The 13,593-nt window shown below is 34.4% G+C and overlaps 1 protein-coding gene across 1 annotated transcript in view; it reads right to left on the bottom strand.

Moving 5' to 3' along the window:
• UBL3 (ubiquitin like 3) overlaps nucleotides 1-13,593 on the bottom strand; it is a 67,578-nt gene that overhangs the window by 29,297 nt on the left and 24,688 nt on the right. The gene's annotated exons all lie outside the window — the stretch shown is intronic.

The raw sequence follows: 13,593 nt of genomic DNA, 5'->3' as shown, positions 1-13,593 counted from the left end.
TGGTACAGCAGCTCTGAAAACAGTTTGGCAGGTCCTCAAAATGTTAAACATAGAGTTATCCTATCATCCAGCAATATCAATCCTAGATATGAGTGATTCTAGCTACCATAGTAGTTCTGTTGTACAAAGTCCTGTGAGCACTAAATTAGAGAATACTGACCCATTACTTCTTGGGGAAATACAGGGTTAGGTTGTGAGCTTTTGGTCAAACATTATCATCAACCAATCAATACATAACCTTGTTTCATGAGTGCTTCTGTTTAAAGACACTTCGAACAGTTGTTTGTACACCTCTGTGAATATTTCAAAAAACCCACTGGAACTGTATACTTTGAAAGAGTGAATTTTATGGTATGTGAATTACATTTCAATTTTTAAGACCTGGAATTACATAAGGAATTGGAATCTAATATGTTTACAAAAAAACTGAGGGATAGAGCAAGAAATAAAGTAACATTAAGAAAATGCAAAATTTAACCAAATGCAAAATATAGTATGTTCTACAGAATATGTGTCCAGTCCTTCCAACAACTCAAAAACATAGAGAAAAAGGAATAAAGAGGGAGGGACTAAGAGAATAAAAGATATTTAAGTGACAATCTAATGCTATGTGCAAATCCTCTTTGGATCCTGATTTGAACAAACCAACTATTAAGTAAAATCAAAAAAATCTGAAAGCGGACTGGGGATTAAATGTTATTATGGAATTACTATAATAATGAAGTCATTACAAAACACGTGGGATTTGTTTAAAAATACTCTATTAAAAACAATTGGTGGGGAGAATGGTGGCGAATAAGTGTAATAAGAATGGTATTCGTTGTTAATTGTTGAAGCACAGTGAAAGGTACATAGAGGTCCTTTAGACTATCTTTTCTACTTGTATGAATGTTTGAAACTTTTTATAATGAAAAGTTTTAAACATGATAAAGATAAGGCACTATCATTATACTAAGAAGTCAAATTCTCTTACCTGTGAAAACTACAAAAACTGCCAAATAAGGAGAGATTGCTTATTTGTGCTTTCTTTTTCATCTTAACTCAAAATCCTTTAGGAAGTAAAAGATAACTTGTCTCATGATACAATTATATCATCACCAACAATTTTGGGACAATATTCCCACGAAACTCTTAGGTTACCTTCTCAGCTGCTAAGGTTTCTTCAAGATCAGAGAGGCACTGGTGGGACAGGGATGGATTCTTCCCTGCAACCACAAGTGACTAAGTAACTTAGAGAAAACAGGTCCCTCAGCAGCCTGCCTAAAACCTAAATGATGTCTTACTGACCTCCGAACAAAATTCTTGACTGTAATCTGCCATAAAGTTGTCAAAAAATATACAAATCCTCCATCTTTGCAGTCGACGATTATAACAAAAATATGAAAAAAATTTCAAAATAATCAAAGATCCATTTGATATGAACGGTGCCCCCACCTTGTATGGGACAACCTGAACAATCCTATGGAGAAAGTCTGATATACAGATTCAAGTTTATTATAAATGTATAATCTAATTTTATTGCCTACTCAGAGAAATCTATAACCCTTAGTCAGGTGACTACAACACTGATTAAATTTGGTACTTATTTGAATGTTAAGATGTGTAAATGTCTTGTGTAACTATACAAGAGCTTTGAACTGGTCACAATATGTATCTTTTTCATGTATTTCTTATCTTTTAGGGCCATAATGCTTTTAGGTCATACAATAATAAGTGATTTAATCTTGGATACTTCCCATGACAAGGTCTAAATTCTGATCACAACTGGTAAGACCATTCTTCTAAAAGGTATTACTCACAGTTTCTTACAGCTTTTTCATTAGGTACTTTTTTAAATTCAGCTGCTATTCTCCAAGGGTTTCATATACGAGATTCAGGGAAATTACAGGAAGATTTTAGGAAGGGGTGCCTAGGTGGCTCAGTTGGTTAAGCATCTGACTCTTGATTTCAGGTCATGATCTCAGTGTCATGGGATAGAGCCTCATCGGCTTCTGCACTCAGCAGGGAGTCTGCTAGAGATTCCCTTTGTCCCTGTCCTTCTACCCCTCCCCCCCAAGCATGGGTGCCTCTCTCAAATCAATAAATAAATCTTATAAATAAAAGATTTTAGGAGAAAAACCTTTGGGTAGGAAGTACCTGTCATAAAAGGAGAACATGGTTTGTTAAGTGTCTCATTTCTTTAACCACTGACATTTCAATTATAGTGCCATGGAACAGGCGGTTAATGTACCTATATGTTAATTACTTACAAATTACTTAGTAGATATAACTTATAAAAACACAACCTTACCAAATAGGCTCTAAAGAAAAAAAATCTTAGTATGTTTTTCTTATTCCACGTATTTTAGAACCTGTATTTTGTTGGTCTGTTTTTGTCTTCCCAGTAAAACTGTGTATCTCTTCAGGTCAGAAAAAGGGAAAGAGGAAAAAAAAAAAGTATGTGCTAGATGCTTTGCTATCTTGTGAAAGAGACATAATGCTCATAGAGAAACAAGCTTAGCTGGTAAGTAAAGTAGGTTTAAGGAGTACAGACAGAATCTTAGAATTAAAGGAGTATAATATCTCTATAGGATGTTTTCATCAACATCGGGTTACCTGGGGGCACCTGGGTGGCTCAGTTGGTTAAGTGTCCAACTCTTGGTTTCAGCGCAGGTCATGATCTCGGGGTCATGGGATTGTGCCCCACTTTGGGCTCTGTGCTCAGTGGGTAGTCTGCTTGAAATTCTCTCCCTCTCCTCCTGCCCCTCCCCCCACTGCACACAAACGCTCACGCATGCTCTCTCTCAAATAAATAAACAAATCTTAAAAAAAAAAGGAAGAAGAAGAAGAAGACAGAATTATCTGGTGAACATTGCTAATCTTCTTTAAGGTCTCCTAACACATTTATGTCCACAGGCCACGGCAGTGCTGGAGACAGGTAATTACTCTTCTAATTCCACACAGACATTCCCCATTACATGTTCAAATTCACAATTTAGTTCACATTACATACATTACCTCCATGCACTAGGGAAGCACTTTAAGAACTGTTACTTTACCTTTTATGGCTACTGCACAGATCAAATAAAGTAAGTATGAACATTTACTGTAAATTCTAAGACCTTAAAGTGCTGTCTAGTCTCGTATTTACATGAAAGAAATAATCAGCTTCAAATAAAATGGCAGTCCTCAATTTATCCTTTTTCTAACCTTGCTCAGCTATTTCCTACCTTATATGGGAGGTCTGACATACATTTAGGCTTCTAAATCCTTTGAATATTAATTAAACATGTCAGTAAGTTATATCTCTTCAATTAGATTATAAACTCCTCAAAGGCAAGAATCACAATACCCTCTGTTGCTTTTGTGTCTTTACTTCACCATTAGCCAGCGTTCCACAGAGTGGGTATTTGTGGTAGTACTAGTAAATATCCTTAATGAAGGTATGCTACGAGTACTGAACCAGCTGATTATCTTCCCCAACGTGCGTCAATAAAATCATCAGGGGGGCCATTAGGGAGGAAGAGAAAAATACCATGACTACCATTATCACCAATGCAGTCTCTATTATAACCACTGAAGAGTAGCTCTAAAAAGAAGCAGCCACAGTCCATATGCTTACTAACAATCCTTATTCCAAAGCCTCCAGGTCCTCTGAACATCTACAATCATTCTGTAAATTTTTTAGTCTTTCAACCATAATTACTCTGATAATTTAAATCTGAATAAGGTAGCCTGAAGCACATATAATAAGAAAATACATGGAAAACGAAACTGTTAAGTATGCTATAGCATAGCTATCACACGGAGAATATATACATGAATTACTTTTCGAATGAGGGAGTTCAGCAAAGAAACTGAACTGTACGATCCTCATTAGATACTCATCAAACTTGACCATTTTAGTAATTTTTGACATGCTTGATATTACTGTCGGTGGTGCTCATTATAACAATGATAAGATTTACTGACTGCTTACCAAATGTCAGAAACCATGCTAATTACAATTACATAAAACAGATATTACTATCTTTATTTTCCAGATGAGAAAACTGAGGCTTAATTGAGGTTAAACACCTTGCCAAAATAAAGTGGAAGACTGAAGACAGCTCTGACTACCTCTGAGACAGGATTTCTTAACCTCAGTATGAAGGGCAGTGCATTGAAGGCTGTGCAGTATCACGACTAGTCTCTCCCTACTGGATGCCGGTGGGACCTCGCCTTCCCAGAAGTAATGGCAATACAAAAAAAGTCCCCAGACATTGCCAAATGTCTCCTAGGGGGGCAGTCTCACTTTGGTTAAGGAACACTTGACTAACCACTTTAACCTGCTGAATTATCAAGACCACATTCTTGGAGAAATCCAGGGCAATGGAGTAACTTCATGTTTTAAACTACACAGCAAAAAAGGGTATTTCAAATCACATTTGAAATAAGACCAACTGAAAAAAATACTAACTGAAGATATTCTATGGTTAAGTAAAAATGTTTTAATGGTATTTAAACTCAATAAATTACAATACTGTATTTTATTTTCTTTGCTTCCATATACAAAGACCATAAAATTATTAGTTTGTAACAGAAAAAAAAATAGAACTTTTTGCATGCAGATGAGCGTTAAGTAGCCCTTTAGATTGAATATACATAATTGCTGCCACTGAGGGAGGGGAAGAATCAAAATTTGCACTCTGGAAGTATTTGCCGACCCAGTTAAGGACTACTTTTCTCTTTTGTTCTTTATTACCTCCCTTCCATATCATATACATATACAAATTTTGCCCTAATATTTTACCTATTATGTTCGGCTTTTTCTTTTAGCCTAGAGAAATATTATACAGTTTATCATCATTTTATTTCGGACTTTGTTTTGAATGACTTTTGCTTGCTTTCAAAATAAGCCCAAACCTTAAAGGACAATGTCTGCCACTACTATGGATACTGAAAGGAAAAATCCAAAGAGTAAAAGTATTTAATACAATGGCAGAATAAATGGATTGAGGATAAAACTTCCTAAAATGATTCTGGGATGAGAGGTAAGGGGAAGTAATAACTATACTAATATCCAAAGGTTTCAAGAGTTTATTTATATCCAATTGCTGAATAGTCACTCCTTGTCATGTTTATATTTATGATCACATAATCCAAATACCCTACAGATAATTCAAACAGATAAATCACCGAATTTCACAATTTTAAAATGTCTTTTGAAATACTAGTTTTGACATCTTCCTCTACTATATATATGACAAGAGAGACCAAAAAAGTAATACAATTGACAGGTTTAAATTTCAGCTTCATATTTCTGCTTCTGACCCTAGACGAATAAATGAGCTCTGATGGCCGATGGTTGGACAAATTTCAGGAGCGAGAGGAGCTCACAATGTAAAACCTTCTGGAAACTCATTTGGTGATTAATATCATAATCTGTAAAAAAATGTTCCTCCTCTTTTACTCATCGATTCCACTCCTATAAATTCATTTGGTATAAGGCGTTAAAGAACAAAAGAAGAAGAAGAAACAAAGCTATGTCATAAAAATCTTTACCTTTAAAAAACCTTAAAAATGAAAAGGAAAGTCTGGGTTTAATGCATCCAAAAAAAGAAAAGAAAACAAAACAAAAAAGAAAAAGAAAAATACGGCAGACCAACTTGATGGAACATTACACAACCATAAAAATTCATAAAATATGAGGAAATATGGACGGAAAAAGTCAAGCCAATCTTCTGGTATGATAATACATGCCAGTCTGTCAAATTACTGGAGCAACAGTGCCCTACAAACACACATTCATTCAAATAAATGACGTTCTTTCAATTGGCACACTGAGAGGCTGAGGGGGAAAAGTTCACAGACTGATCTCTAGGCAGATGTCAAAAACCCACCACTAAAAAAAGATCATCATATATTTTATATGATATATTCTATAATATATGATATATTTTAGTTATAAAACTAAGTTTTCTTTTTAGTTTTTTGCTTTAGCTTATTACCATAGTTAACTGGCATTTAGCTATCTGGGTAATGAGCATGTGTTAGAAATTATAACATGAGCAGTGAGAAACCAACCTAAAACTGTGACCAAATGCCACCTGAACTGGATGGTTACATTGCATAAGTTTAGGTGGCACAATTTTAAAAATTTAAATGTAAAAATTCAGTGACTAGTTTATTATTATGAGTTACTCCCATACAGGGGAGAAAAAAGAATTAAAAAACATTTTTTTAACTTCCCATGAATGAAAAGGCTAGAACTGTCTCAGATTCATCTGGTATTAGAAAGGAAAATGCTGAAACTGCAAAATTTGTATTAAAAATTGAATTCTGGTACGTTTTAATTAATTCTTTAAAAGTAAAAACTAATAAACAGCTATAGATTAAGCACTTAAATCTTTAAAAATAAAAGTTAATTATGATTTTTAAAAATATGTATTCTGCAAAGAAAGAAGAGTAGAATAGAAGGGGAACCCCACAATTATCAGAACTGGGATCAAGTAGAATATTAAATTAAGCTATGATTAAAATTATGTAAGAATAACTAAAACCTATAAAAGAAAAGATCTGTTGTGGAAAAGGGGAGACTGGGTTAACTGACCTTATTCTGATTCTTAAAAAATTACGTTTATAAGTAAAATAAAAGTTAGAAGACGGGGAAACAGAGATGCAAAAACAGGGGAAAGCAGACATGAAAGCTACCTTCATATGGACTTGAATGTCTGTCACTGAGGAATGTATATGGACTAATTCTTGGTAGTTCTCAGGGCATTCCTGGGACCAATGGGAGGTGATTATAGGAAAGCAATCATCAGAGCAAGAAATAAAAGAAACACGTTAGCTTATGAAGAAATGAGTTTCCTTTCCTGATGAGTATGCTTGCAGAAGGCCCGATAATAACTACTTGTTTGAGGTACTAGCTAGAATACAGACTCAAGATAACCTGTAAGACCTTTCCAACCCTAAGGGAACTTGGATTTGTTTGATGTTTATTAATGTGTCAAACACTATGCTAGACATTTTATATACATTTCCTATGAAAATAAGGCTCAATTGTTTTTATTTTTATTATTTTTAAAGATTTAATTTACTTATTTGACAGAGAGAAAGACAGCCAGCGAGAGAGGGAACACAAGCAGGGGGAGTGGGAGAGGAAGAAGCAGGCTCCCAGTGGAGCAGGGACCCGGATGCGGGGCTCAATCCCAGAACCCTGGGATCACACCCTGAGCTGAAGGCAGATGCTTAACAACTGAGCCACCCAGGCGCCCCACAATAATTGTGTTTTTAAAGAATATTTAGTATCCTGAAAAAAATGAACATTCCAAAATGCTAATTTTAAAAAGTAAAACATGAAACTGTATTTATAGCATGACAGAGGGACAAATAAGGGAACATGTAAAATATTAATAGCTCTTATTTCTGTGATACTATGAATACCTGTGTACTAGGGATATCTGTGATAGGATAATGAGTGATTTTGAATTTCTATTTTATCCTTTTCTGCATTTCCCCAAACTTCTACAATGAGCATGGATATACTTTTATAAACAACAAAGATTATGAAAACAGACTTTATGATATATTCAATCATTCTACATTGCATTGACCTGATATACAAAATGTAAGCGTATCCGGCATCACAAATATATGCACGTACACACATAACAACTTGGTTACGTGTAATCTTGTATTGCAAGCATCAGAATTAACTCAAAAGAACCAGAAAATTAAATATCAAAACTGTCATCTGATTCAGAAGCATAGGACCATTTCAACTAAGCTAAATTAACAATTAAAAAAAAAGGAAAAAAAAGTCTGTAGAGACTACAAATGATTAAAAGATATTTAAAATCTCAGAAACACTATTACTTATGTAAAACATATGACAAACTAAGCATATGTCTGCTATTTCATGACAACAGAACAATTAATTAAATGGCCCAGCAGCTTTCTACAGTAATTCTCACCTTAAAATTCTGCTTGAAAAACAAACTTAAATCTTAATTTTCCAGCTAGACTTTTAAAGTTCCCAAATCTCAGGAGTCCCTCAGACAGTAGAGATTTAAAATCATTTGGGGAGCTTTTTCAAATTATATTTATAGGCTGGACCTCCTCTTGAGAAATTCTCATGTGTCCTTTTGGATGAAATCCTGGCCATTCTACTTTGAAAAGGGCCCTTAAATACTGCTTTTTTTTTTTTGAGAAACATGACTACATATGCTTTGCATCTTTTCATAAAAATTAGTCTCCTTTAATTTGAGAAAGAAAATCATTCCTTTAGTACAACTGAAAGAAATATTATGAATTCCATTGTTCTTATATTTCCAGATAATTTGTCCTGCCATAGTTTGTACTGTACGAATGGTTGAAACCTCACAACATTCAAGAAGTTGAAATGATAGAGCATGATTTTAAATACTCATTGTATACCATTTTCGTGCAATTAATCCAACATTAAATTATACACAGGCTTGATTTAAAAATAAATTAACAAGCAATTCTACTTTTTAAAGAAAACTATTAAGGGTTTACAAAAAACTAGGGACATTAGAAACTCCCTTCGAGAATAAACTGGTGGGCACCCTAAGGAGCCTCTTGCATCCTATGTTAGTAAATTACACGGAAGTCATTCAATTAGCTAAAATTGTGTCATGGAGGAAAAAAAGTCTTCTATTCAGTGGGTAGTTATTCCTCTTTCATGATTACTGATTGACATACTAATCTTTACATTAGTCTACTTTAGAAAAGAAAGTAACCAGAAAATATCTAACACCAGGCTGGAAAATAGGGTTTATAACTCTTGCCAAATCCTACTGATTTATAGCAGATGCCAAAACTGCTCCATTAAGAAGGATTCTGAAGCCATCTCTGGGCTCAGTATAACATGAGTTGAACTGATTACCCCACATCTGTCATAGACAAAGGATAGGGCTGGGGGACCACAAGAGTGGGCACAGCTAAAATGCAAGGGTGCCATATATTTACTGATCCCAGTCTAATGCCTTTTTTTAACTGTACCAAAATATTTGCTTTATTACTAAGTGAGGAGTTCTCTTGCTTTAATACAGATTATATTTTTAAAAGTATTAAAAAACACTTTCTTCATTCTAAATTTGCTTCTGTGTATAACATGGCCATTGCCTGAAAAGATATATTGTCCTTGACTCTGTCATGTCTCCTGACCCAGTGATACATGTGCACACTCATAATTAATTTTTTTGTTTTGTGACTGGTAATGCTTTATTCAGTAGCTTCTGTGTCAAGGAAGCAGTTTTAGGCTTTACGGTAATAAACGCTATCTTTTTTTTTTCCTACTGTGGAAATAATATTTAATATATCCCATATTATATTACTTCAATTATAACTATCAATGTAAATTTTATGAAACCTAAATACAGACTGCGTTATTTCTGATGAAAATTTAACATCTAAATTGAGATATGCTATAAATAGACTTCAAAGACTTGGTATGAAAAAAATGTAAAATACCATTAATAATTTTATTTTAATTATCTGTCGAAATGATAATATTTTTATATTTTGGCTTAAAAACATTATTAAAATTAATTTCACCCATTTACTTTTTAAAATTTAAAATTATATATATTTGGTTGCATTGTATTTTTACTGACAGTGAAATAATCATTTTTAAACCAAATTGTAAATAGGATTTATGACATTCAAAACTCCCTATTATATTTACTTGGAGAGAGCTACTTACTATTATCACTTGATGTCTCTTTTACAAAGGCCTATGTAAGAAATTTCACACTTAGTGCCAGGAAAAACAATTTCCTTTTCCTAAGCAATTGGTAAAGTTTTGCTTTACAACGTTAATCTTACTATAAATGAGGTATCTATTTTTGCTTTGCCCATAGGAAGCTCAGAGCCAAGTAACAGTCAAACTTTAATAATTGTAAAGAATCTACAGGAATCAAAAACTAATGAAGTACTGTATGGTGACTAACATAATTAAAAAAACCAAAAAACCAAAAACAAAACAAAATAATCTACAGGTACAGGACTCTACCTAGCCTTCTTCGTATTCTCCCTTACTTTTTCTTTACTCAGATTTTTTTTCTTTTTGAAAGACACACATCATTTTTTTTTTTTGTAATGAGTTAAGAGGCAAACTTGAATAAGAATCAAAGCCTGGATAAACACTAAAAACGATTCAAGGCAAAGGCAAACTCAGGTAAGGAAAATCTAAAAAATTGTATTCAATGCCTCAAAATGCTAATTCTCATTTTCTAATTCACTATGCCTAGAGTTCATTCATTTCAGTGAAAATAAAGCAACTTTAATCAACACACCACAATACTCTCATATATTTTGGAGAAGGCAAATCAAAATCACTTTTGAAATAAGACGAAAATCCTTACAGGAAAAGGTGTCATCAGTGAATATTAGTGACACTGTTCTGCCTATCTAATGAAATAATGTTTACAGGAACAAAAGAAAAAAATCCAAATCAGGCTCCTCAAATTTACATGGGAATTCATTCCTACTCTGAGTGAATACATCCAACCTAAGAGGAAACAGGAGTTTTGGGTCTAACTTAGAAGCTTTAGGGGAAAAAAATTATGTATTGTTATTTGGATATAGATTTTGTGAAATTATTTATTTTACAGCCAATACGAATACAGATTGATTTAATTACCTCAAATACCATCTGTAGAAACAAAAGCTTTACATATTCACATATTTTACTCTTCAGTCCTTAACTAAAGCTGAGCCCGCCTGCTGGCTTACAAAGAAAACAAATTTCTGGGGTGCCTGGGTGGCTCAGTGCGGTAGTAGGCCTTCGGCTCAGGTCATGATCCCCTGACTGCTCCTCCCTCCCGCTTGTGCTCTCTCTCAAAAAGTAAAATCTTAAAAGAAAAAGAAAAAGAAAAAGAAAAAGAAAAAGAAAAAGAAAAAGAAAAAGAAAGAAAGAAAGAAAGAAAACAAATTTTCTATTCTACAGAAAAGAAAACTTAATCTAGAAAGGAAACTCTTGATAATAACCCGAAAGTCTGCTCAAAGTTTTCTATTCTTCACATGAATAGATCACTTAATATACAGAGATAAATACTAATATGTAATAAGAAACAATGATACAAATTTTATTTCTGAAATTCCAAGCCAAATTTTGCACAGGTAACAGGGAGAAAAACTAATACTCTTCCAACAATTCATCAGATATTTTACTCAACACCCACTCTTTAATAAGATGCGCATGTCCCATGCTCTACTGGAAAGACCACAGTCTGATGAAAGCATGGCCCAGGTAGGCTGTTATCTAGGAATTCAGATCTACAGGGGACACTAAAGTACCACTGGAATACACTGGCCATATTTGGCTGCAGTCAGCTCAAGTTCCACAACTGGACAGTATAGAGATTTTTTCTAAATTTTAAATGCCCTTTAGAAAGTTGTCTGGTTCAGAAAAATCATAAATTAGAAATACCAAAATTTGGGAAATGTTTTGTTTAAGTATTTTCATAAAATTGACCTTGCTTCAGCCAGTAGAAATGAATAAGGTATTTGTTCCTATTTTTAAAAAGTTTATCCTTTTCCATTAAATATATGTTGAGCAAATATTTAAAGAATATTATCAGTTCCCAAGCCACATAAATTGGCCTAACTCTGGGCAAAAGCAGTAGCAACTGAAATGTGACTCAACACAACAGAAATCTTGTGTCATCAGGCACACAGAAAAAGCACCAACACAGACTTAAAAGGGTTTAGAACAGTACCCCAGAGAAAGAGACTCCTAAACTGAGACCTCGAATAGGAGTTAGTCAAGTGGGAAGTGGACTGGGGTGGAGAGTGAGGGAGAGATGGGATGGGATACCTCCTAAAATAAACCTGCTTCAAACTTCCGAAATCCTCTAACCCTGAATGCTATATTTATAAACACACATACCTCACAAAATTGCCATGTATTACCAATCTGCCATGGATTAAAGGGATCAAAAGATATTAACATTAAAATTACTTCACCAAGTTAGAAATGTCCTAAACAGATAAACGTGAGAGACCCAGAAGCCAAGGAATATATATAACCCATAGCAAAACTAAAAACATCCTCATTTTATTCTCAGTTTTCTGAATGCCCCAAATATGAACTATCTTCTCAACTCAGAACCATAAAACAAAAACTCCGGTTAGGGCGCCTGGGTGGCTCAGTTGGTTAAACACCCAACTCTCCATTTCGGCTCAGGTCAGGAGCTCAGGGTCTTGAGATCTCGGGTTCCGTGCTGGGTGTGGAGCCTGCTTAAGATTCCCTCTCTCCCTTGGCCCTGCCCAATCCCCTCGTGAGCAATGTTACTGGCATTTTGTGGAAATTCTCAGTTGTGCTTCCTAACCACACTGAGATCTCTAAGTTACAAGATGGGTTTGATGCATGGGCAAACAATTGACTTTATCATTCACAAGTTGATCAAATGGATTCCAATCCAAACAGAAAAGCACTCATGTGGAAGATATCTGAAGAACTACCTTAATGCAATGAAGAAAACAACCTATACATTCCTATCTCAGCTTTATCTTCTGAAGCCAACTCAAGTTGTGAACAGTTACATAATCTATACATTTCTAATGCAGATAAGCTTAGCATCCTTCAATATCTATCAAAAAATCAGTCTGCATAGCCACTGTAAATATTTATCATACAATGATGCTTTTAGGACCAATTTGGTAGGTGTTCAGGGATATTTTTCCTAAACTTGCAGGGACGCTATGCTAGGAATTCTGCTACTTTCTAGGATTTCTTTTTTCCATCAGACTTAGAAGAAATAATCTATTTTTAAATAAGACAATATGAATGAAAGCATTTTGTAAATTGTAAAGCACTCCGTAAATGAACTACAATTTTATTAGTATTACTTAATATATTAATGTCACTGTTATTATGTTACTTTGTATAAGGTCTCTTCTTCCCCTCAGCTAAAGCCATGTGGTACTGAAGAAACTGACTAGATTATGGAATATAATCATAGAATTTAGGGAATTTACTTTTGGAATCAATGAATAGTAAGGAGTTTTCTCACAGAAGATGCCTGTTGTGCAGCATTCCTATCTTACCCAGAAAGCGTGTATCTTGCTGTGGGCTGAGATAATCAGTTTTCAGACTGTGCCCAAAATGAGAGCAACTATGCCATCAATATTGAACTCTGAAATCTTCTACTAATATACTTTATCGATTTGGTTACAAGAATTGGTGTGAATTTTTTTTGCTGTTTGGAGACCTTTGCTGCTCTTTTCTTGGTCTTGACTAAGCTGTAGGTAGCAGAGATTCCTACAGAGATAACCACTAAGGCAAATTAGGGATTATCTATCCTATTTTGCATCATTTGTTGATTCAAGATGTGGAACACAAGTTCTCTAGATGGCATGCAACATCCTCAAGAGCAAGACGAAGCCTGTGGTAATGCTGCTATGCTGTGTCCTCTTTACGCCTGGACATTTTATGCTGAGGACTGTTCAATTCCAAGCTACAGTGCCAAATGCTAAACCACTTCCATCTTTAAAATCATGAGAAGATGAAAACTTAATCTGTCTGCTATACTGTATGCATTCTGGAATAAAGGAACAAAAGTATTTTCTAGTTTAGATTTTGAAGGTCAATATGAGGAAAGA

This window comes from Ursus americanus, chromosome 10, assembly GCF_024610735.1.
Source record: "Ursus americanus isolate L20-20 chromosome 10, mUrsAme1.1.p, whole genome shotgun sequence".
In the NCBI taxonomy this organism is placed as follows: Eukaryota; Metazoa; Chordata; class Mammalia; order Carnivora; family Ursidae; genus Ursus; species Ursus americanus.
Note: the sequence above shows the minus strand (reverse complement) of the source record. Positions and strands in the feature narration are given on the sequence as shown.